Source organism: Lygodium microphyllum, chromosome 22, assembly GCF_053477565.2.
Source record: "Lygodium microphyllum isolate KBCC chromosome 22, Lygodium_microphyllum_v1.1.10, whole genome shotgun sequence".
NCBI lineage: Eukaryota > Viridiplantae > Streptophyta > Polypodiopsida > Schizaeales > Lygodiaceae > Lygodium > Lygodium microphyllum.
In genome coordinates this window covers 25,954,319-25,981,592 of record NC_141156.1, presented here as the reverse complement: position 1 = coordinate 25,981,592, position 27,274 = coordinate 25,954,319, and the positions used below count along the sequence as shown (strand labels likewise).

General features: G+C 41.1%; 1 pseudogene; it reads left to right on the top strand.

Annotated features, from left to right (window-relative positions):
• Positions 1–27,274, top strand: part of LOC148016960 (uncharacterized) — a 251,926-nt pseudogene that overhangs the window by 12,796 nt on the left and 211,856 nt on the right.

Below are 27,274 nucleotides of genomic sequence, written 5' to 3'. Positions count from 1 at the left end.
TTGATGTGTAGAGATAGCAGCAGTGGCGGAGGAAAGCATTGGAGTCTAGCAAGTATTCGACCTATGGATTATATTTTGATAGGCGCCACGCCTATATTTTGTCATGTCTATTGAGGCATCGATTATTTATTATTATTTTGTATACGTCTATGCGCATGGATATGTTATTTTTATTTGGACATTGAGATTGGGCGTGCCAGACTCTATGGGCACCGTCCATTAGCTTTATCTCCTATTTTTGTAAAAACAAACTCAAAAGCTAAAAGCTTGTCATATTTTTGTAAATTGGGCTATTATTGAGCATGAAGATGGAAATATACATAAAATACATGCTTTGTGAAGCGCTCACACAAGGCATGGGGGGAGATTGAACCCAATTGGTCTCTTGCTCTTGTCATTCATGCTTTTTACATTGTAATTTGTGCAAAAAGGTAGAGTTCATTGTTCTTGGGGACCTTCCGGGATTCACTACATGAGCATACAGCGACCGATCTGCGCACCAGTGGTATCAGAGCAGAGCTGAGATCAAGAGCTTCCAATCTTTTTAGTTAGGTTGTGTTGGAGCAGTTGGTTAGTCACTCGCTTCGGATCTTCTATTAGATGATGCTAGGCCTACTCCTTGTGGATGTCATGCCTTGGTTCTATCAGGGGGTAGGGAGAGCATTGTGATGTGTTTAGTATATATCTACTTTGTATCAGCTTGATGCTTTCTTTGGTTGTTTTGTGCAGATCTATTGTGGGATTCGACGGGCTGAGTCGCCCTATCCCGTGGTCGCCAATGAGAGCGGAATTTTGGTGCCGAGAACTACTTAAAAATAGCTAAAAATTATGAATATCAAGGGAAAAATATCCAATGTCAAAGGCGGTAGCTCGATCTAGGATGATTTTAAGCGTCAAAGTGCTCTAAGGACGCCTGTGCAACACTTGCGGATTTTTACTAATTTTTCCATGTGCTTGTGCGAGTCAAGGAAGCTGACGACCAGTTCAGGATGCCGAGACGAGCTCACAAAAATTTTCAGAACTGGATTCGGACACCGTATGCAAGAAAGGCCGGGAAAAGGGCCAAAAGGCCGGTCAAAATTGAGAAGGTGCCCAAAAGGAGAAGTGAAGGGGTGCCTTTGGGAAGGGGCACCCCCCAAAAAAAAAATCAAACGAAGAAGAGGAGGGCGGCGTGCAGCAGCCGTCGTGTGAAAAAATGGCGCCCCCCCCCCCCCACAAATGCGAGATATGGCTGTCAAGTAAGCCATATATCCAATGACAGCAGGCAACTACATTGATTCTTCGCTTCAAATCGCTCTCCTTCGTGCAGGCAATGGCAGCCTGTAGAGAGAGAGAGAAAATCAATATTTCTCTATCCTGCCTCTCTCTCCTCTAAGGGGCGATTCATGGGGGAAGAGAAAGGAAGAAGAAAGAATGGTGGAGGCTTGTCTGGCATCGATCGGATCGCTCCATGGGCTGGAAATGGTGACGTGTGATCGCCATGAGCATGAAGTGCTGCTGATTTTCAAATTTGCAGCCATGGACATGAAACCCGAAACATGCAAATAAGCGGTAATTCAATTTTTCAAAGGAAATTTGAGATTTCATGGCTTTTGATTGATAAAATGTTGTTCATGTGGGATAAAAATTATTTATGTTTCTGTTTTCCATGAGTATTTGTTGATCATAATCAGAAAATCAGAAAAACACGCATCTTGTGGCCCAAAATAATAAACTAAAACACGTAAAATATGGAAAACCAAGGGAAAATGATGTTTTTGAAAAAAAATGAAAAAATAAATAGAAACACCAACTAAATTTTCATTTTTTATTGCAAGAAGGAACTAAGGGCCACAGCCCATAACCTATTTTGAATTTTTATTAATTAAATAATGTAGAAAAATAAGAAAAATACAAGGAAAATAGAGAAAAACCACTAAAAATAGGGAAAAATACGCATTTTGGGTGCCGAAAATTAATGAAAAATAAGAACAATGTTCGTGAATGTTCGTGGGGACTGAAGTATGAGGATTTGCCTCAGTTCAGCCCACCTTCTTGTTCTAGTGTGTCTTTTTCCGCTTTTTACACATAAAATGATGGCAAAATGCCTTATAAATCTATGCAACAATGCAACATTTGATCGATGGGAGGGTAGAGTGGTTAAAATGTGTCTAAATGCTGAGTGAAATGATGAAAATCTTGATGGTTTTTTTTTGCATACCATATAGGTCGGTAAATAATTATAAAATAAGGGCCTAGTAGCACGAGGGCTTCCTCGGTGCTAGGTTCATGCAACGCCGCATAAGAACGCTAGCTGAAAACCATTAAAAGGATGGTTTCCACATGTGCACAATACTGATTTTATAATTGTTTGAGCACTTAGCATCCACAATATACATAAATCATGGAAATATTTAAAGGTATTAGAAATCCTGGATGCACAGCAATTGCTTTCATTAGGACCTTGACCCACGTTGAGTGAGAGACAGGACACCCTAAGCCATAGGCTAGTCATAGGGTCTAGGGGAAAGAGAAGTAAGGACAATGGTACAATCCTGGATACGATCAATTGGTACCTTGAGTGGATTTTGTGCGAAATATTTATATGTTGAGCGACGCACCGAGGGGCCAATCCCCAAGGTGTAGGAGAGTCGCAGAGGGGTGGCGGCACTCAGCCGTTGGAGGACCCCCTATGTCTGTGCTTCGTGCCATTAGGCAATGTGTAAGGGACTCCCTCTGAGGAGTAGTGGGTGAGAGAAGAGTGGACTACAAACAACGTAATACAAACACAAGATGTTTAGGAAGGCAATGTATGTGTCATCAACGCTCCTGGCCGCGAGGCCGTGGGGTTGTTGAGTGCATGAGATAGAGGTCCGGCTAGTGCACGAGCCAGTGCCGGCCCGTTTTAGGTCCCATCACGTCCACCATAGTGGATCTAGTTCTAGATCCGTGTTTTTCAACATTATTTAACATAAAGAATATGAATTACAATTTTTTTTTGGATTACTAATTGACCTTATTTTGCAATGCAGTGATCAACTTGAGGATGAGAAGAAATATGTCATCAACACACTGGAGACGGAGTTTGGGACAAGATGGAGTCTGAGTGGTTGCTCAAGCAAATGTGCGAACTCATGAGTCATCGATGTGACAATGCATAGTAAGTAGAGAGAGAGAGAGAGAGAGAGAGAGAGAGAGAGATGAAACAAAATGAAATGCTATACTTATGTCTTCAAAAGGCCAAAACAACCTATGAGACCAAAAAGTTATGACGAGAGAGCTCTGATACCAATGTCACATAGAATAGTGGTACTGATGGTTTGCTGCAGAACAAGCATGAGATCATACATATATGTGGTCTCTCAATCTACGTCCATGAGGTGGCTAACAAGCATGGGGCCCATATTGTTGCCACATACATCAAAGCTAGGGTGACCATACATCAAAGCTGGGGTTAACCATAGTGTCGTAGAGAGAGAGAGAGAGAGAGAGAGAGAGAGAGAGAGAGAGAGAGAGAGAGAGAGAGAGAGAGAGAGAGAGAGAGAGAGATAGAGAGAGAGCATGACTAGAGTAGCAAATGGGCAGCGTGGGCGGGGGGTATTGCAGGTACTCATTGAGGGTGTTGCTGAAAATGCTGCCAAGAAATGATGGAAGGGGGTAGGCTCGTTGGTTGTCTCATGTCAAGTTTCATCATAAAGTGGCCATAGATTGGGCTTTGAGTTCCGATCCTTTAGGTCACTTCTTGCTACCGTTGTGTCTTTCAAGCCAATGAGGTATTGCCATAATGAATGATCAACGTTCTTGAATATATGTATAGGATCAAGAAGATGACATATCTTCACATCCTTCCAATATTCCAAAGTATAACATATTGAAGGACTTTGAGCTAGAGCAGGTTTTCCTCTCTCTCGCTTCTTCACAGAGTCATCATCATCGCTGATTATGATCTCCCACTCTGGATTGATAGCAGGTCCAATAGTCCACTTTAGATACCAATCCTTTGGTGTCATTGCTATTGGACATCTTCTTCTTCGACCTTTCCATTAAAATGTATGGCTTACCTTATATCTCATAGCTAATAATCTTCAAATAAAAATCATCTATGCCGAAGATATATATTTTTGTTGAGGTTTTTGCTATAAATCAATCTCAACCAATAACCACAAATTGGACAAGCTTTATAACCCTTGGTACATATCCTTGCATGGAAAACATAACAAAGGTGATTAGCACAATGAACATCGTACAAAAGTATGAGACAATATATATAATTTAAACCATTTACCTAAGCAAAAACCATATTCTAGAAAGTTGTGTATAGTCCATGCTAAAATTCCATGAACAATGAACTGTCTTTGACTAATGCTTCTGGACATATCCATGACATCGATCCCTCTCCAAAAATCTTGAAGATCTTTGTTGAGAGGGGCCAAATAAACATTTAGGTATTTAACTTGTTGTTTTCTTGGAATTAAGAGTGAAAGCATTAAATGCTCTTTCTTAATGCTGAGATATGGGGGTAGATTATAGTTAATAACTACCACTAGCCATGTAGACCATTTACTTGACTTCATTGAAAATGGATTCACACCATTTAGTTGGTGGATTCCAGAAAGAAACACTCTGGGAAAAATCCTTCATAATTCAAGAAAGTGCATTTCCTCTTCTCCCTTAAGTAGTTTCGACTCATGAATAATAATAATGGCCTGAATTTCTACACTTTCCACTCTGTACAAAACATCTAAGTTAATGTATGCATCAGTAGGAAGATTTTCTTCCAGCAGCGTCTTGTCATGTACTTTGGGGCTCAAAGATTAAGGGAGATTCTTGTATCACGAGAACCTATAATCTTCCCAATGCTAGAATACAATGTGTCCTTCAATGTACATGTCTTTATCTTATTATAATAGCTTCTCATGAATCACCATGAGTTGTATGGACCTATCGGTCCACATGCTATGTAAACTAAGCATATTGTAGCCAGCACAAAGCTTAGATTCCAAGGCATTATTAGAAGCATACTAGGGCCTAGATGTCTTGCTGAAATCAATGCATCTGTGAACCCATTCATCATTCCCCTCATAAAATATAACTTAAGTCTAGACGTGTTCATCTTTGTACTCTACTAAGGCAACATGGCATTTCCAAGCTTCTTTGTGCGAAATGGGGAAAATGCAGTGGATTTTTTGGACAACCTTGAGATGGCCTTCCTTGTCTCTAGGAGGGATGATGAAGCATTAAAGTTGAGGGCTTTTCCTTTGGTGCTCAAGGAAGGAGCTAGAATGTGGTTCCAAACTCTAAATCCGGCCCAAAGAGTTGAATGGGAGGGATTAAAGGCATCTTTCTTGCAAAAATTTCAACAAACTAACTGAGTTGAAGAGTTATGGCAACGGCTTTTGGCCCTCCATCAAAGGGATCCTTATGGTTATGCAACTTATGAGGAAGGGTTTTTGAAGCTTTGGGGGCAGTGGTCAGACTCACTGAACCCTGGAGAGAGAGCTCCAAATTGCCTTCAAAAGGATCGATTTGTTTCAGGTTTGTATCCCTTGCTCAGGGAGAAGGTAAATGTGAAATTTTCAAACACTTTTGAAGATGCTTTGAGAATCACTAGGGAAAAGAATCGAAAGATTCTCTACCAAGCCCAAGCTAGCCAAGCAGCTTTGGAAAAAAACATCATAACTATGGAGGCCTCTCAAGTTCCCCCAAATGTATCTAATGCACCAAGCCTTGTTAGAGGTCAAGAAGACATGATCCAACAAATAAACAATCTTACTAATCAACTAGAGGGTTTGAGAGTGAATCTTGTGCAAGGTGCAAGAAGACCTATCGAGGGAAATGGTGGAAATCGACCACAAATACGGCGACAAGTAAGGGAGATGTTGTGTTACAACTGTGCAGAAAATGGACATGGCATATACAATTGTCCTCACCCTAGAAGATATGATCACCCGCCAGAGGTCCTAAGCCCTCCTCGTGCTAGGACTCAAGAGCAAGATCAGTCACGACCTGCAATCTTACAACCACCTTATGTTCAAGCTGAAAGCCTTGCTGCTCAACCAAATATTAATGTCATAAAAATAGAGGAGGTGGTCAGGGATAGAAGGCTCCAAGAAGAAATAGCGAGAGGTAAGATGAAGGTAGATGTAGTAGAGACTATGCCTATCAAGCGGGTACGTGTCCAAACTGAGGCAAGCAAGGAAGCAACCAATGAGGCAAGTACATCATGGGCACCTAAAGATGAAGGGAAGAAGAGAAAGACTCGAGCTAGGTCTAAAATTGATATCTCCGACTTCCCTTTGGGTTCTCAGACACAACCTTATGATTTGGTAGTAGATGTGAGCTCTGAAGGGCCAAAAATTACTTGGCCACAACTACTTCTTGTCTCTCCAAAGCTACGATGACAATGGTAAAAAATGGTAAGCACAAGGGCAAGGCAAGGTAAAATGGTTAGTTCAATCAAGGCATATGGCCTCAAAGATATAGTGCCTTTAGTTGAGGCTCAAATCAAAGGTCAACAGATTCAAAAAACATATATCGATAGTGGAGCAGAGGTTAGTGTCATGACAGAAAAGCTTATGCATCAATTAGGCTCAAAAGTAATGGAATCCTCAATCTTTAGTGCAAAGATGGCCAACAATGATGCGGTCACATGTGTGGGTGTAGTGAAAGCTTTGAGAGTTTTTGTTTTTGGAATCACTGCAGCAGTGGATGTTTATGTGATGCCAGTAAAGGGAGAAGGATATCCCCTCATCCTAGGGAGACCTTGGCTTATGGGCATCAGAGCTAGGCAAGATTGGGCAATAGGAGATCTGGAGTTGAGGCCACATAAGGTGGGTGGCTACGATCAAAAGGTGGTTTAGAACTTGAAGAGTGGGCGTCAAGAGAAACTCATCAGAAGACAACCCAAGAATCCAAGGAGAAGATGTGTGGGATACTAGCCTAGAGAAGATAATATCCAAGGATATAAAGGATGAAGAAAGGGAGGGTTATGTGAATGTTCTCAAGAAGCATGCATCATTGTTTATTTCTGATTATACTTACATTACAGGTGTCACTGCAGTGAAGCATCACATTCAACTCAAAGAAGGAAGAAAACATGTAGTACAAAGATTGAGAAGACTAGGAGTTGTGCAACAGGATGCACTGTTGACGGAGGTGAATAGACCCTTAAATGCAGGATTCATATACCCAGTGGAAGATTCAGAATGGATCTCCCCAGTAGTAGTGAGGCCAAAGAAAAATGGTAAGTGGCGAGTATGCATAGATTACAAGCCACTAAATGCTACAACAAAGAGGGACCACTTCCCTCTCCCATTTCAGGATGAAATCTTGAATGAACTAGCGGGACATGAGCGGTATACGGTGTGTGATGGCTACTCTAGCTACTTCCAGATTCGCATTGCAGAGGAGGATTAAAAGAAGACCACTTTTATCATACCATGGGGTTGTTTTGCCTTTCGCATCATGCCCTTTGGTCTCACAAATGCCCTAGCAACCTTTCAACGATTCATGAATATGGTCTTATCACTCTGGAGGATATGTTTCCGTATGCACTACAACATATGGAGATCTCTTACAAAATAGCAAAGTGGGTGGTCTGACTTCAAAAGTTTGATTATATAGTGTAGGTTGAAAAAACAACTCGGGCATGCTTGGTTGATATTTTGACAAACATGTGCTATGAGAAAAATCTCAGGGTGAAAAGAAAGAACCTTCCACCACCCCCATCCATAAAAACTCTTGTAGATGCTTATAGCCTCTACTTCGATGGTGCATACAAGAGAACTAAGGATAAGGCAGCCGCATACATCGTTGTTTTCTCTCCTTTAAGAGAGAAAATCTATGGTGAAGGAATCATCTTGGAAGGTGTCCACTCTAACAATGAGGCAGAATATCAAGCTTTAATTCATGGTCTTTGTTGGTGTCTTAGTAATTCAATCGAGAGGTTGAATGCTTTTGGAGACTCCATGCTATTGGTAAGGCAGATGCAAGGTACATGGGTATGCAAAAATACAAACCTCTCTAATAAAATGAGAGAGTCAAAATCTCTTATGAGAAGATTTAGGGAGGCACAAGTACATCATGTGCCAAGAGACCAGAACAAAGATGCCGACCATCTAGCATCATCAAAGCTTAATGAGTTAAGGGTGGGAGGAGTGGCTATCAAACCCCCACTTCGACAAGGCAAGGAAGACTTAGAAGATATTCTATATCTCTTAGAGCAAGGAGAAGCTCCCAAACACCTGACTAAGGGAGAAAGATAGTAGCTAGCTCGAAAGGCTACAAGATATCGCATGGTAAATGATAGTTTGTATTGTCTTGGTAAGGATAGTGTGCTTAGGAAAGTGCCTTCAAAATGGGAAATTGAAGAAATCTTAAAATCTTGCCATGATGATGTGTGTGGAGGCCACTTTGCACACGACATCACAAGTAGAAAGGTTCTACAAGCCGGCTGTACTTGGCCCAGTCTACACCGAGATGTCAAATATTGCTATCAAACATGTGAAGAATGTCAGAAATCAGGACGACGACGGCTCATAGCAGAACCCCAAATCTCAATCAAGGTCTATGGACCCTTTGAGAAGTGGGGAATTGATGCCATAGGGCCTCTACCACGCACTCCATCAAGAAAAGAGTATATTATCATGGGGGTAGATTACATGACTAGAAGGACCGAGGCTATGCCAACTAGAAGAATCACTGCTAAGGAAGTGAGTAAATTCATATTTGACCACATTTGTTGTAGGTTTGGTACCCCTCTTGAAATACTATCAAATAGAGGACTAGGGTTTAGAGCTAATGTGGTGGGTGAACTCATGCAAAAGCTAAATATTCAATGACGACACTCTACCCCTTACTACCCTCAATGCAATGGATTGGTGGAAAAGGTAAATGGAATGATTTGTAAAATCATCAGCAAATAGGTACATTCAAGGCCTCGGGATTGGGACAAGCACCTTAGTGGAGCTCTATGGGCTTACAGAACCTCCTTCAAAACCATGTTAGGGTTCACACCTTTTCATCTAGTTTATGGACAAGAGGCTCTTTTGCCTATTGAGGCGAAATTAGCTAGCCTTCGGGTATTAGGTGGCACAGTAAGCTCTCAAAAGGAGAAGTTACATCAAAGATTACTGGACCTAGAGAGGCTACAATTGGATCGTGAAGAAGCCATCAACCACTACTCCCAGGAAGCTGAGAAGCATAGAGAAAAGTTCAACAAGAAGCTAATAGATAAAAACATCAAGGAGGGATCTTTAATGCTTCGATGTGACAATCGCTTTGATAAAAGAAAGGATGGCAAGTTTCTCTACCTGTGGGAGGGACCGTTTTGGATCACAAAAAAATTCAACAATGGCTCCTACAAACTTCAAGACATTGAGGGAAAAGTGCACAAGACCAGGGTAAATGGATGGCACTTAAAACCCTATCACATCAGGGTGGGGCCAGCTCAAGATACCAAAGAGTGTCTAGAGGCATAAATACCTCTAGCCAAGTTGGGGGGGGCTATATGATCCGATAAATTCACAAAAAAATATTTTTCTAACACTTTTTTGATTTTTTGTACATTTGGAGCTTTGAAATAAAGAAGAGGGTGGGAACAACCTCTTGGAAAATCCAAGAAATCACTGGATGAAAATATTTCATGGACCGGTTTACCAAGGGGGGGTAAAGAGTAAAGATCAATGGAGGAAGGTGAAGGAAAAATATATAATGTGAAGAGAAAAGATATGAAATGGATTTGGATCCATCCAAAGAGCATGTGAGGCTCATAATGTCATGACTTTGGAGCCTTATGATAATTCAACCAAATGGGACCCTTCTTGGAAGTATTAGTGGAAGAAAAATAAGTGGATGCTCCAAGTATAAAGTATCCTATGGTCCCATGTTAATCTCCTGACACAACTCCGTATACATTGGAAGGTCGATAGACATGTCACCACAAATGAATGAGTCCACCTCATTCTCAAAGAATTCTTGGACTCCTATATTTCCATCATTGTTAGCCGATGCTGGCTCCAAGCTTTCAAAGGCCTCCACCCCTTGCAATATCGACCCCTCTATTTGCATATTATCTTCATCTATTCTCGGAACATTGCTTTGATCATATACTCTCGCACTTCGGGAAGTTGAAGGTATAATATACCACCATTGAGGTTGTCGGGGGTTTGGATAGAAGATTACCTCTTCACAAACACGTACAAGAGAGTTCAAATCATTGTGATATAAATCATGTCGTAATACAATTAGCAAGCAAATGAGTCCATGCACCTGTTCACAATGGGCCGGCAACACAAAGGTGTCACGCAAATCCGTCCATTTTTCTTTGGAATCTCTTTCGAGAAATCCAGATGGGCCTCGTCGAACTATTGCTCCAACTCCTTCAAGTACCACTTTGAACCACTGCACATCGAATAGTATCATGGAGAAGCTACGGTAATCCATCGTAAGAATATTTTGCAAGTTCCCAAAATACTCCATCTCATCCACAACCGTGTTTGGATTCGTTGCTCGTCGCCAGCTCACTTGCTCGAACCTTACCATGATACCATAGTCCATTGTGGAGCGCATTTTGTCAATACGCTCCACGCGAAAATGCCGTTTGCGCGACCACGCTGCACTATATATTTTGTATTGTACATTGAAACATTCAAATTAGATGTCGCATATAAAATTTAGATACGACAGATTCTAAACCCCTCATCACCTTTGGACTACATCCCCTCGAGAATTCCCACTCCTCCATTGAGACCTCTGTCCCTTCGCAAGATGCTGCGGTCAAAGCTCCATGCAATCATTGCGTTGACATAAACCATGGCGTCTCCTCCATGCCTTCGGGATATTGAATCAATCAATGACGCGTACTCCGTCAGAATTCAGCTCGCGCTTCCTCTCGATCTTGCCTAGTGATCTGGTACTTGACGAGCCACGTCTCCAATAGAGGCATGGCGCAACATACAAAAGCGATTCACCTTCTCTTCCATTGAGGCATCCATTCTTTTTTCCACCCCATTTCCAACCACCACATCTCCAGTCAGTCTATCATTGTCCTTCAGCAACCATAGCATTTCATTGTCTGGTTCCACCGTTGGTAGCCATTGTGAAATATGCACTAGCATCTCAGACACCAACCAACCTTCAGCCATGCTACCTTCTGGCCAAGCTCGTTGTCACACAAAGGATTTCAGGGTTTTCATGAAGCGCTCCAAGAGGAACATCCATCACGTATGGACAAGTCCAACAATCTCCACTTCATCTACAAGATACACAAGAAGGTGGATTTGTATCGTGAGCATGCTGGTGGGCAGGTATTTCTCAAAGAGACAGACCGTCTCCACTGCTCCCCGCCTCAAGATTAAATAGAGGACGTCTTAATCTCCTTCTGTGAGATCCATTGCACCAAAGTTGACAACCTGTAAATGGCCCCGCGTATTTCCGGAGTAAGATATCCTGCGATCGCGATCGGTAGTACAAACTGCCACAAATGAGAAAGCATTGTGAATAATGGCTACATTCCAAATAGTCAAATGCCCACGCTAATTACAATCCATTCGTAGTACAAACCTGACATATCTTATGCCAGTCATGGGATTTTAGCCCTGATAATTGGTCGTCTTTAGAAAATGCGGACCTGAGAGAACGCATCATACCTGTCGGAGTGCGGGTAGACTTGATTACTTACTTCACAATGTGCTCTTCTTTAGTGGACAAAACCCAAGGAGCGCGAGGAAGCTGCACGTGACCATCAGCACTTGACTATGGCCAAAGCGCCTCCATCTTACCTACCTCCTTCAAATCCATTTGTGCCCCTATAGTATCTCTCTTTCTTTGATGTGGTCCCATAACAAGCTGCCCACATTCTTGAAAATATGCATGGGATCCAACAAGTGGTTGACCTGTAAGTGGGTCCAATATGGCAACTGGTAGAAAACTAAGAACCACCGCATTCCATTTGGATGTGATTCCGCATGGACCATTTTCAGCTCGTACCAGCTCGCGGCATTCATACGTGTTGGAGCTCGTCCAAGGAAACCTTCCCTGAGTTCATGATCCTCTGGCAAGAAAGCAGCGTGTCCTTGATACACCATCTTCTACATGGTTCGTGACCTTCGGGAGTCTAACTGTGGCCCACACAATGGACATGCATGATAACCTGAGGTAACTAGACCTGTTCCAACACCACGACCTAGTGAATACTTGATTGAACGAGATAAAATATAGATATTACTAGTGAGAACGGAAGCCTACTCACCTGAGCACTCTTCGAATCCCGGAAAGACATGCATCGTCCACATGAGAATGGCTCGAATATTGGCTGACCGTTGACCATCGCACCTGCTCATATCTTGCACGGTGACCCCCTCCTCCCACAAAATCTTAAGCTCATACATGTCCATATTTTTGACTTTGTAGCGGCCGGGGATGAGAAAGCTAAGGATGAGATGTCCTTTCTTTGTAGAAAGCCTTGGAGGGATATTGTAGTTGACAAGGACTATAGGCCACACATTGTAAGAAGTTGAGCATAGACCAAATGGGTTCATGCCATCCATTGCAAGACCGAGCCGAGGATTCCTTGGCTCTCAGGCAAAGCTTGGGAAGGTAGAGTCAATGTGGCTCCATGCACGTGAATCCGCTGATATTCGTTGAACTCCATCCGTTGACCTATTATGCGCATGCCACGTTGTCAAGCTTGCCATGCCAGACGTACGAAACATGTGGTTTATGCGGGGGATAAGAAGAAAGTGTCTGAGAACTTTTTGAGGGATGGTTTGCCCTTGCAAGTCCTGTCGATACCTGTGAGCATCACACTTTGGACATGTCTCCATAGTCTCGTATTCTCCTCGAAAATGTATGCAATCGTTGATACATGCATGGATGTTATTGTAGTCCATGCCAAGCTTTCGTAAAACATGTCGTGCATCATCACGAGACTCGGACATGGTATTTGCACGTGGTAATATATGATATTTTAATAACCTGAAAAAAATCATAAAACACCTTGAAAAAGCACAAATGTTTGTAATAATAGTGTCGAAAAAAATAATCTATGAAGCATATGTACAAGGTACGTGAACAACTTGGTCACACTCATATCGCTCCACCCGTATTTTGCTTGCACACTTAAGAGTGCAAGTAGTGTCTTCAGCTGAGATACTCGACACCGATCATATAATGGTATGGATGCTTCCTCTCTAAGAAAATTAGAAGTCTCGACATCCATGGAAATCAATGCGTCGATCATTGTCTCCATCTCAGGCTCTAAGATTGTAGGTAGGTCTGGAAGGTTGACTGTCTTCTCTGGCATTGACAGTATAGATTGGCCTTGCGAGTGGTGGATTGGCTCCTGCACTCCATCCATCGCACGCCCACGTACTCTTCTAATTGGCCACAAAGGGTACACTCCCCCTTGGGATGAGACATCACCTCCCTAGATAGAAAATTTGCCAGCGAGACCCAATCTTATTGTATAGGTATTCAATTAGCTTGCGAGTACAATGCATGATTGATATTAACTTCAAATTACCGTTTGCTGAAAATCCACAATCGCCTGATCAATGATCTCGGATTAAAACTCGCCAAATCTCATACGTGTTCTATAGACAATCGGCGTTTTCATCTAATTGCCAGCTTGCATTGAGAGCAAGGACATGGGACACGCTGATTAAGATACGCCTCGCGATCTTGAACAACAGGACCTTCTTCGTTTTCCATTTTGTCTACGTTACAACAAAAAATTTGTTTTTGTTATCATTCTTTTCTTTTCTTAGATTGTTATCCACTCCTTCCATCTCTCTCTTTTTCTCTGACCTAGCATATAGTATCATAGAACACTAGTATTTAGTACCTAGTACTCAGTACCTAGCACATAATATTTTGTTTTCTCTCTTCCTCTCCCTCTCTCATTTCCTCTCCCTCCCTCGCCCTCACCCTCTCTTTCTCTCTTTCCCTATTAGGTTTAATGATTTTTCTCTTTTTCTCTCTCCTCTCTCTCTCTCATTTCCTTTTCTCTCTCCTCATCCTCTCATTCCTCTCCCTCCCTCTCTCTTTTTCTCTCTCGTCTCTCTCATTCCTCTCCCTCCCTCTCTCTTTTTCTCTCTCCTCTCTCTCATTCCTCTCCCTCCCTTGCCCTCTCTCATTCCTTTTTCTCTCTCCTCTCCCTCTCTCATTTCCTCTCCCTCCCTTGCCCTCACCCTCTCTTTTTCTTTTTCCCTATTAGGTTTAATGATTTTTCTCTCTTTTTCTCTCTCCTCTCTCTCTCTCTCATTTTTTTTCTCTCCTCTCCCTCTCTCATTTACCTTTCTCTCTTTCTCTCCCTCTCTCATTTCCTGTCCCTTCCTCACCCTGACCCTCTCTTTTTCTCTTTCTCTATTAGATTTAATAATTTTTTTTCTCTTTTTCTCTCTCCTCTCTCTGTCTCCTCTCTCTGTCTAATTTCCCTTTATTTCTTTCTCTCCCTCTCTCATTTCCTCTCCCTCCCTCACCCTGACTCTCTCTTTCTCTATTTTTCCATTAGGTTCAATGATCTTTCTCTCTTTTTCTCTCTCTTCTCTCTCTCATTTCTTTTTCTCTCTCCTCTCCCTCTCTCATTTACTTTTCTCTCTTCCTCTGCCTCTCTCATTTCCTCTCTCTTCCTCGCCCTCACCCTCACCCACACCCTCTCTTTCTCTATTTGCCTATTATGTTTAACATCTTATCTCTTTTTCTCTCTCCTCTCATTCTCTCTTTTTTTCTCTCTCCTCTCCCTCTCTCATTTTCCTTTTGCTCTCTGCCTCTCCTTCTCTCATTTCTTCTCCCTCCCTCTCCCTCTCTCATTTCCCTATTATGTTTTCGTCTCTCCCCCCTCTCCCTCTCCCTCTCCCTCTCTCATTCCCTCTCCCTCTCCCTCTCTCATTTTCTCTCTCTCTTCCTCCCCCTCCCTCTCTCATTTCCTCTCCCCCTCCCTCTCCCTCTCTTTAATTTCCCTCTCTTTCTCCCTCTCCCTCTCTCTCATTTCTTCTCTCTCTCTCATTATATACAAATTATACAAAAAATAAATAAAAAATAGAGAGAATAGACTCTCCCTTCCTCTCGTTCTCTCATTTCATCCCCCTCCCTCTCCCTCTCCCTCTCCCTCTCACTCCCTCTCCCTCTCTTTCTCTCTCTCTCCCTCCCTCCCCCTCCCTCTCCCTCTCCCTCTCTTTCTCTCTCATTTCCTCTCCCTCTCTCAATATATATACAAAATCATATAAGAAAAAGTAAAAGAGAGAGAGAATGCACTCTCCCTCCCTTTCCCTCTCTCATTTTCTCCCCATCCCTCTCCCTCTCTTTCTCTTTCTCTCCCCCTCTCATTTCCTCCCCCCTCCCTCTCCCTCTCTTTCTCTTTCTCTTTCTCTCCCCCTCTCTTTCTCTTTCTCTCCCTCCCTCTCCCTCTCCCTCTCTTTCTCTCTCATTTCCTCTCCTAAACAAGCAAAAGAAGGAGAGAATTAAACCCTAAACAAGAAAAAGAAGGAGAGAATGGACTCACCGATGAGATATGGTGAGGGTTTGGCAGCTCCTCTTCGCGATGAAGGCTCCTTCTCTCCTTCGCGAATGGAAGCGGTGGCAGCAGGGATGGCAGCAAGTCTTCTTCCTCTCCCTCTCTCACCCTATGCAAGACGGCGGTCGCTCTCCCTCTCGAAACGTTCGACAAAAATGCGCAAAATGAACCATGCTCGGGTTTCGGCCTGTTTTTTTCCCTGTGGAGCATCGCTATTTGCATCACAAATGCAATGCAAATAGCGACTCCGCTATTCCTGCGTCACTACCTGCTGTCGCTATACGTTACAATCCTTGTAGTGTTGGTTCGAATTGCTCTTGCATCAATGTTTTTAATTGCTGGAGAGTAGTCTACGTGACATTGTGATTAGCAAAATTTTGAATTAACAAATATCTTTGATTTACCCAATCTATTTTGATAGCATCCTCTTGCTATTGGGCAAACCATGTGGCAGTTATGCCTTTGAGCAGAGTGCGGGTCTCCAGTGCTTTGCGAGTATTAGGCCATTGCTGATAGCTAACAATGTTCTCAAAATGATCCAACCATGTCAAAACATCTTTTGTGTGAAGGCCGAAAAGTGCTTTGGGCTGCACCTTGGGGTCAAGCTTATCTGTGTGGGAGCCTTTCGTGGATAGATAATTGAGAAGGGCTTGATTAGTATTGTTGATCTAAACCACCATACTAGACACAGCTTCGAACATTTATTCCATCGAAGTTGCATGGGAAAACTCTAGATTCAACGAGGCATCCTCATAAGGAGGGCTCTAGGTGAAATTAGGTGACTCATGTGGGTAGAGCAGTGGTGAAAGATGACCCAATTTAGTTTGTGTAAAGCAACGGATGGCATGATGAACAGAGAATAGCTCTCTTTATTCCCATTTGGTCATACATCAAGAATGTCTCCACCACAATTGAACTGTTGAGGTTGTTTTAGGAGTTATACCTATGTGGCAAGGTCCAGACCTACAGCTTAGCTGGCATTACATCATGGGCTTACCCTATGGTTGTTACAATATATATATACTTTCAATTCTTAATTTTGTATATAATAGAAAAGTGGCAACCCATAAATATGTCTATATATTTATCAAAACCCTATAATGTAACATATCATTAAAAAGCACACTATTAATGGAATCTAATGAGCCATCGAGCTCATGCATTCAGGTACATGCGTTTTTCCTGTTTGATATCCCACTACAATACTCTGTGTATATATTTTAAATTTTATTTTCAATAAACAAACACAAGAGTCTAATTTTCATTGAATTTAAAGTTTCAATTTTTAAAAATCAATAGTTACTTGATATCTAATGATGATTTTTCATGTGTAGATGATGCAATCATGGTTCTTGCATGTGGACATGCTGGAGCTAAAGAAGCAAATTGCACATACAATACAAGAGCCTACTCTTGACATGATAGGTCTAAAGGACTCTTAATGGTCTCGTAATGGCTTGGTTCGTCACTGGTCTCTCGATGGTCACATGGTTTCCTTGTGGTTTATTGCTATTCTACTGCTTATTCATGGTTGTGATGTATCACTATTAGACTATTTCCTTTTCATGTCAGTGTCTTTTGACACACATGTCTCAGAGTTATGTTATATGGAGATGTATGTACGTGAACTCAAATATGCAAGGAAACCTTTTGTAGGATATGTAAATTAATAACCACATAGTTTTTGAGAAATTACGTAAATGCACTTATAGTTGCTATTATAAGCTACATACTATTTTGGGAAATTTTGTAAAATCTCTCCACTTGATAATATGAGTTGGAGACTTTTTTGGAACATCAAGTCTATTTGATAATTTTCACTGGAGACTATGTGTGATAGTATACTTTGTGGACTATGGAAATGTAAGTTGTGCACTTATGGTACAAATTGTAAAATGATGCAATTTGGTGCAAATTGGTATGATAAACCATAATTTCAAGTACTATGTTTGGAAAAATCTATCATTTACTCATGCAAGATCTAAAACACTATCAAATCCAACCAAGTCTATCCACTTATGCCTCATACCATCCATTTAGCTCCAAAAAACAAACAAAAGACAACTAAAAATCAAGTGAGTTCAATATACAATGAATGTAGTGACCCTTGAAATTTAAAATAGCCCCATAGAGAGCATCCAAGCAAGCCACCCTCAAAGCATTATGTTGAGTATGTTTTGAAAGCTCATTGAAGTCTTGGTTTGGTTTGAAGATTCCTGATAGATTCTAGTGATTTTTTAGTTCTAATGTGTTTTGTTAGTGTTTGTAGAGCTATATTTTGGTTCTTTTGAGAGGTTTGATTATGAAAAAGTGGTTTGTCAAGGTGTGATTGAAGATATATGGGATGATTTTTGATAGCTTAGAATGGTTTTGATAGGAGCTAGGAGGTTTTGTTACTTTCTGTTTGGCTTCTAATAACTTCTCATGAGTCTTTGTATGTCTTTTGTAAAGATCTGTATGCTTCTATATGCGTTTTGTTTGATGGATTCTTAACTTGGAAATTTCTTTCTACTTTTGAAGTAGGGAAATACAAGCTCAAGCTAGCTAGTTTAAATGAAGAAGAAGCAATTGATGACTAAAGCTAAAGACTAGGAGTGGTTGTGTTACTAGTGTGCTATGAAGTATCACTATAGTGGCTCCAATGCCTTTTTTAATAAGTCATATCTATTGGAGGATGTCTCCATGACCGAATTATTGTGTATTATTCTATTATATTCCAATGTATCATTGAACGAGGGTGTGTGAGAGATAGAAAATTTTTGATGCAAAATGTTATACATGAGAGAGATATTGTGAGATTATGAGAGAAAAGACATGGATTCTTTGTGGAAGCTTCAAGATGAATAATATGTGATTGTTTCCATTCATAAAGTGGTCTATATGATTTGTTCTTCTTTATGGTTCTTTGTTATGAAGAATATGATGTGCTTCATTGAGTTTACTACCGTGGGGGATACAATCAATGATGTTGCATAAAGATCTACTTCCTTGGTGTTTATTTTCCTTGTGTGGTTTCATAGAAGATGCAAAATATGATTATTGGTGAGATAAGGTATACTTTACTTCAGTTCTTTCCCCGTGTTCTTGGTGTTATCTTGGGAGCTTTATGATTTGGTGCATAACCAGGGAAAATTTTTATCAACAAGCACCCATAGAGGCTAAAAATAGAGAAAACAACACTATTAGAAAGAGAAGAAATCAATGGAGCTAGATTATAGAATTCCTTTTACCTCAAAAGAATTGAGGAAATTTATTTATAAGGTCACTTTCTATAAGAAATTGACCCCATAATGGAGAAAACAAAATGCCATCCTAATCAAGCTTTTATGACGAACTATATCAATTGTCTTTTAAACTCACAGAAACATGCACCATTGTAGCCAATTGTTTGTAGCAAAACTAAAAGAAAAAAAGCAAAGAGAATGGTTAGAAATGGGAGACTTGGCCCTCGTTGAAGACTTTCCAGACAAGATTAAGTGAGAGATCATACAAAAGCTTCAGGAGTCTTGGTCGATGGAAGTCCATCGCAACAAGAAGAAGAAAAGTTGGAATATGGTCATGGCACACAATAATAGGATACGTGGGAGACTTGGTGGAGTGATAACCTTATGTATTTTCAATTAGCAACCCACTAAAAATTAATGGATCATGTTTTCCTCACGATATACTATTGAAACCCTGAGTAACAAAACTATCATTGAAATGCTTGACATATAAGTTAGGATGATCTGAAGAACAAGAGATAAACCCTTGTTTTGTAAGGAAGAGATCAATCTTTTGATACCAAGCTCATGATGAAGATTGTTTGAGACCATAGAGTGCTCGATGAAATCTGCAAAAGCAAGATTTTTCTTATGTCTGACTACAAATCCCTCTTGTTGCTTCACGTATATCTCTTACTTTAAATCACCATTCAGAAAAACAATTCTCACATCCATTTGGTGAACCTCCAAATCAAAATCAATAGCAAAAACTAACAAGAACCAAATACTAGTGATATGAACAATAGGTGAAAAAGTTCCTTGATAATCAACTACTACAATTTGTGAGAAATCTTTGGCAACTAGCCTTGCTTTGAATTTTTCAAATGTTCTATTTGCTTTTGTTTTAGTCTTATAAACCACTTGCATTTAATAGCAATACGTCCAGGTGGTAACTTAGTTAGAACCCATGTAGCTTTAAAGAGAAGATATTCATAGTCAGCTTCCATAGCCTCCTACCATTGCTTTTTGTGGGGACGACATGGCATCACTATGACAAGGTCTTCACAAATATTGAGAGCATTCTCAAGAATACCAGAATCAGAACGCGACATGTACCATGCTTGTTATCAATTGGGAGATCAACATAAAGATCAACACCAAGGTCATCATCAGCAACAATAATAGGTGCATGTTGTGAATCCTCATTTGAAGAGTCAATATTATCCTATGAAGGAGGTTCATCATCATCTAGAAAAGGACAAGAAGTGAGTAATGACTTTGTATCATCAATTTCCTCTAGTGACCACGTCCTCCCAGCATCCTCTTGCGACTATATACTGCCCATAAGTTGCTCATTGAAAATACCATCATGACTTATGATTATCTTCTTGGAGGATGGATCATAAAACTTGTATCCCTTAGAAAATTTTGAATATCCAATGAAAATAACTTTCAAACTAGGAGGATTAAGTTTGTTGCGAGTCTCTTTGGGTACATGAATATAAAGAATACATCCAAAGATTCAAAAATATGAAGCAGAAGGAGTTTCACCTGTCTAAGTAGTAATTGGTAGTTTACTTGATGCCACGAGGCATATTCCATGGTGGATTCCGTGAGGTTTTGCGGTGGATTCTGTAAAATTATATTTGTTGCCGGGGCTCATACACAAGGTGGATTCCTTGTGCAAAAAGTCGATGGGGGCGCTTGTTCTTTTTGGGTGTCTTGTTAATTTAATATGCAAATGGATGATTCCATAGCGAGTGACTCCGTAAAATACATATTTAAATTAATAGACGTTTATGAGTTTAGAGTGTGCACTCGTAATAAATTAAGGTTAGGATTGAGTTCTAACCAATTTATTTATTTTTTAGCTGAAGATTGCTAGGCATTCACTTTTTTCGATTTAATTTTATTATTTTCTAACAATTGTGAATGCTTCAATTGATGTGTGGAGCAGGCAACGGTGGCATTGGGAAGCACTAGGCGATAGCATGTATTCAAGTTATTTAGAAGGAATTATCATTTTGATGAGCGTGCATCTTAGGCGTAGCACCAATATTTATTTTGACGTGCTTATTTATTAAAGCACCCGATATTTATTTATTATTTTATATGCGCATGGGCCCACAATTTAAATATTTGTTATTGGACATTGTATTTGGGCCCACAATTTAAATACAATGTGCAATAACAAATATTGGACATTGTATTTGGGCACAGCCCGACTCTTTGGGCACCCAATGGCTTTAATTCTTTAGTGGGACAAAAGCAAACACAAAAGCTAAAGTGTGCTAATTGTAAATTGGGCTATTTTTTGAGCTTAGAGATGAATAATATATCAAATACATGCTTTGTGGAGCGCTCACATAAGGCATGGGGGGAGATTGTACCCAATTAGTCTTTTTCTTCATGTCGTGCAAGTCTTCTCTCTTGTTTTTTGTGCAAAAGTAGAGTTATTTTATTCTTGGGGACCTTCCAGCACTCGCTACGTACACATACAACATCCGATGTATGCAGCAGTACTAGAAGGAGAAATCATCACCTTTGGACTACATTCCCTCGAGAATTCCCACTCCTCCATTGAGACCTCTATCCCTTCGCGAGATGCTGCGGTCAAGGCTCCATGCAACCATCGTGTTGACATAAACCGCGGCATCTCCTCCATGCCTTCGGGATATCGAATCGGTCGATGACGCGTACTATGTCAGAATTCAAATCGCGCTTCCTCTCGATCTTGCCTAGCGATTTGGTACTTGGCGAGTCACGTCTCCATAGGGGCATGGTGCAACATACAAAAGCGATTCACCTTCTTTTCCATTGAGGCATCCATTATTTTTTCTACCCCATTTCCAACCACCACATCTCCAGTCAGTCTATCATCGTCCTTCAGTGACCATAGCATTTCATTGTCTGGTTCCACCGTTGGTAGCCATTGTGAAATATGCACTAGCACCTCAGACACCAACCAACCTTCGGCCATTCTACCTTCTGGCCGAGCTCGTTGTCGCACAAAGCCTTTCAGGGTTTTCATGAAGCGCTCCAAGAAGAACATCCATCACGTATGGACAGGTCCAGCAATCTCCACTTCATCCACAAGATGCACAAGAAGGTGGATTTGTATCGTAAGCATGCTAGTGGGCATGTATTTCTCAAAGAGACAGACCATCTCCACAGCTCCCCGCCTCGTGGATTCAATAGAGGACGTCTTTATCTCCTTCTGTGAGATCCATTGCACCAAAGTCGACAACTTGTAAATGGCCCCATGAATTTCTGGAGTAAGACATCGTGCGATCGTGATCCGTAGTACAAACTGCCACAAATGAGAAAGCATTATGAATAATGGCCACATTCCAAATAGCAAAATACCCACGCTAATTACAATCCATTCGTAGTACAAACCTGACATATCTTATGCCAATCATGGGATTTTAGCCCTGATAATTGGTCGTCTTTAGAAAATGCGGACATGAGAGAACGCATCATACCTATCGGAGTGCGGATAGACTTGATTACTTGCTTCACAATGTGCTCTTCTTTAGTGGACAATACCCCAGGAGCGCGAGGAAGCTGCATGCAACCATCAGCACTCGACTGCGGCCAAAGCGCCTCCATCTTACCTACCTCCTTCAAATCCATTTGTGCCCCTATAGTGTCTCTCTTTCCTGTGATGTGGTCCCATAACAAGCTTCCCACATTCTTGAAAATATTCATGGGATCCAATAAGTGGTTGACCTATAAGTGGGTCCAATATGGCAACTCGTAGAAAACTGAGAACCGCCGCATTCCATTTGGATGTGATTCCGTGTGGACCATTTTCAGCTTGTACCAGCTTGCAGCGTTCAGACGTGTTGGAGCTCGTCCAAGGAAACCTTCCCTGAGTTCATGATCCTCCGGCAAGAAAGCAGTGTGTCCTTGATATACCATCTTCTTCATGGTTCGTGACCGTCGGGAGTCTAACTGTGGCCCGCACAATGGACATGCATGATAACCTAAGGTAACCAGACCTGTTTCAACACCACGACCTAGTGAATACTTGATTGAATGAGATAAAATATAGATATTACCAGCGAGAATGGAGGCCTGCTCACCTGAGCACTCTCCCAATCCTGAAAAGTCATGCATCGTCCACATGAGAATGGCTCGAATATTGGCTGATCACCGACCATCGTGCCTACTCATATCTTGCACAGTGACCCTCTCCTCCCACAAAAACTTAAGCTCATCGACTAATGGACGAAGATACACGTCCATATTTTTTACTTTGTAGCGGCCGGGGATGAGCAAGCTAAGGATGAGATGTCCTTTCTTCGTAGAAAGCCATGGAGGAATGTTGTAGTTGACAAGGACTATAGGCCACACACTGTAAGAAGTTGAGCGCAGACCGAATAGGTTCACGCCATCCATTGCGAGACCGAGCCGAAGATTTCTTGGCTCTCGCGCAAAGCTTGGGAAGGTAGAGTCAATGTGGCTCCATGCGTGCAAATTCGCTGATATTCGTTGAACTCCATCCTTGGACCTATTCTGCACATGCCACGTTGTCAAGCTCGCCATGCCGGATGTACGAAACATGTGGTTTATGCGGGGGATGAGCGGAAAGTGTCTGAGAACTTTTTGAGGGATGGTTTGCCCTTGCAAGTCCTGTCAATACCTGTGAGCACCACACTTTGGACATGTCTCCATAGTCTCGTATTCTCCTCGAAACAGACAGCAATCGTTGATACATGCATGGATGTTATTGTAGTCCATGCCAAGCTTCTGTAAAACATGTCGTGCATCATCACAAGACTCAGGCATGGTATTTGCAGGTGGTAATATATGATATTTCAATAACCTAAAAAAAATCATAAAACACCTTGAAAAAGCACAAATGTTTGTAATAATAGTGTCGAAAAAAGAATCAATGAAGCGTATGTACAAGGTACCTGAATAACTCGGTCACACTCGTATCGCTCCACCCTTATTTTGCTTGCACACTTAAGAGTGCAAGCAGTGTCTTCAGCTAAGATACTCGGCACCCATCATATAATGGTATGGATGCTTCCTCTCTAAGAGGATCAGAAGTCTCGACATCCATGGGAATCAATGCATCGATCATTGCCTTCATCTCAGGCTCCAAGATTGTAGGTAGGTCTGGATGGTTGCCTGTCTCCTCTGGCATTGACGGTATAGATTGGCCTTGTGAGTGGTGGATTGGCTCCTACACTTCATCCATCGCATGCCCACGAACTCTTCTAATTGGCCGCAAAGGGTGCACTCCCCCTTGGGATAAGACATCACCTCCGTGGATAGAAAATTTGCCAGTAAGACCCAATCTTATTGTATATGGTATTCAATTAGCTTGCGAGTACAATGCATGATTGATATTAACATCAAATTACCGTTTGCTGAAAATCTGCAATCGCCTGATCAATGATCTCAGATTGAAACTCGCCAAATCGTCGTACGTGTTCTATAGACAGTCGGCGTTTTCGTCTAATTGCCAACTTGCATTGAGAGCAAGGACATGGGACACGCTGATTAAGATACGCCTCACGATCTTGAACAACAAGACCTTCTTCATTTTACATCTTATCTATGTTACAACAAAGAATTTCATGACTTGTAATACAATTTGGGAAAACGAGGCTCAAATGGATAGCTTTATGGAGATGTATGTCAAGTCGCAAGTTGACCATAAGCTCTTGCTTGAGAGGTTTTAGCCTCTGCAAGAGGTTGAGAAGCAAATTTTGAAAAACATTGAGGTTGATATTGATGCATCCATGGTGTTGAAATCTAAACTTCAAGATACAAGAAATGCTTTACTGATTGATGTAAAAAATGCATGGGACATAGTAGTTGAGATATTTATTGATATTATATCTCGGCCATATACCATGCTCAAGGATTTGTTTGTCCCGGTAGATAATTTTTCATTATTGTAGGAAAAAAGGCATTGGTTCATAAGGTTCATGAGTTGGAGACTAAATGTTTGGACTTGACTAAAAGATTGGATAATGCCTTAGATGCTAAAAGGAAAAGTGATGAATATGTTACTTCGTCATTGCAACAAAAAGATTGGTGACAAGGATGCTATGATTAATGAAGTTCTTCACGAGGTGAATATAGAGTTGAAGGGGATGGAACACGATTCTTCTTTGGGATTTAGTGGTGATTTGTCAATTATTGAGGTGTCTTCTTGTATGGCCATTATACCTTATATACCTAGCTACGGTCTCTAGGTTATGTACTTTGAGTATCTTATCCACGCTCTACCAGGATACTTATATAAGTGCACTAGAGGGCTTTGAGTATAAGTAATCCTAGTCAACAAAATACAACTTTGTCAACAAATCCTAGTTGTATAAGTAATCCTAGGTGCCATTGATGAATATTACTTTCCACTTTGTTTCATCATAGTTCTTTCTTAGTCTCATTTTGTTGACACCTAGGATTACTTATTCATCATAGTCTCTTTCTTAGTCTATTGAGGCCATAAAATAAACTAAAGAAAATAATCATCAATTAAAGAGAAATACAATAGGGAACATTTATACTCATCCCACAAATGTTACATATATATCATAATATACATTAATAATGCATGTGTGTGTGTGCGTGTGCGTGTACGTGTGCGTGTGCGTGTGCATGTGCGTGCGCGTGCGCGTGCGTGTGTGTGTGCGTGTGCGTGTGTGAAGTGATATCATGAAGTAGCGATATGTGTCAGCGTACACCCTAGTTATGGGATATCAAGATGTCAAGTAAATTCTATATGCTTATGTACACTTACCCATATATTCATATATTCTTTCTAGCACAACATCAACATTGATAGTATAGAAAATTTATGAGTATCATTGAGGATCTCTTAGTCTAAGAATAAACCAATCTCAACAAAAAGCATCTTAGTAATGTGGTTTTTTTGTCCTAGGTCCATGTATAAAAATTAATGCCATCTATGAAATTTATCAACTTTTATTGTAATGATTGGAAGACATCAAATGCAACAATGTAATACAAGGTTACCATGTCAAAGACAATATCAAATAGTAAAAATGTTTGTGTCTGTGTGGGGATGTGTGTGTGTGTACCGTAGTTATAAAATTTGTTCCAATCAATTATACTCATAGTCATAACCTTTGAAGAAAATATCCTATGCTCAATTTAAGGGATTCTTCTTCTATGGCAACACTTTTGGGTTCATTTTGATGAAGTACCATAATGACCATTAGCTAGGGGATCATTTTCTTTTAGTCCTTCCGTTGACTAGTTGGCATGATTACTAATTTGTTATGCCTATAAAGTTAATACAAAAACAAGGAATTATGCATATCACAATTAGATCCCCTACTTGGACATTATGAAGGATATGACCAATTTTAAGCCATCTTAAAGAGTCACCAATGTACGTGGCCCATGGTAAAGCACATTGCATACCATTATCGATAAGTCCATTATCGTGCATCTTAAATCTTCTAATTAGACTTTATAAAGTTTATGACTAATTTTTAACTCTCTTAAGGAGTCGTTAATGTAATGGTACCTATAAAAAAAGCAAAGTGCATACCATTACCATAATCATGGATATGTTATCGTTCCAATATATACACACACAGGTGGACTACATCTTGAGTAGACAAAAGCTATCCATTTGAGTAGACATATATCTCCATAAAGCTATCCATTTGAGTATACATCTCTTTCTCTTTCTCTCCCTCTCTCATTTCCTCCCCCTCAGAGAATGCACTCTCCCTCCGTCTCCCTCTCCCTCCCTCTCTTTCTCTTTCTCTCCCTCTCTCATTTCCTCCCCCTCCCTCTCCCTTTCTTTCTCTCTCATTTTCTCTCCCTCTCACAATATATTCTAACACTCTCCAAAAGCAAAAGGGAGAGGGAGAGAGAGAATGCACTCTCCCTCCCTCTACCTCTACCTCTACCTCTACCTCTCCCTCTCCCTCTCCCTCTCCCTCTCACAATATATTCTAACACTCTCCAAAAGCAAAAGGGAGAGGGAGAGAGAGAATGCACTCTCCCTCCCTCTCCCTCTCCCCCTCCCTCTCCCTCTCCCTCTCTTTCTCTCTCATTTCCTCTCCTAAACAAGGAAAAGAGAAAGTGATTTAAACCCTAAACAAGCAAAAGAAGGAGAGAGGGAGACTCACCGATGAGATATGGCGACTGTGGGGCGGCTCCTCTTTGCGATGAAGGCTCCTCCTCTCCTTCGCGAACAACGGCGCTGGCGGCAGCGGCAAGCCTTCTTCCTCTCCCTCTCTCACGACGGTCGTTCTCTCTCTCGCTCTCGCTCTCAAAACACAAAATGCAAAAACACGAAATAAACTCGTGCTCGATTTCGGCCTATTTTTTTCCCTGTGAAGCGTTGCTATTTGCGTCGTTATTCGTCACAAAAGCGACGCAAATAGCGACGCCGGTACCCACGTCGCTACCCGTCGTCGCTATAGGTTGAAATCCTTGTAGTGCACAATCTACATTTATATAGGTGAGACCTAGTCTAGATAGGGTGAGCTATATATAGCTCCAACAACTTGCCACAAAATTGACAAGACTAATGTTGAGGACATAGACACATTCCAGGCAAACCTAACATATT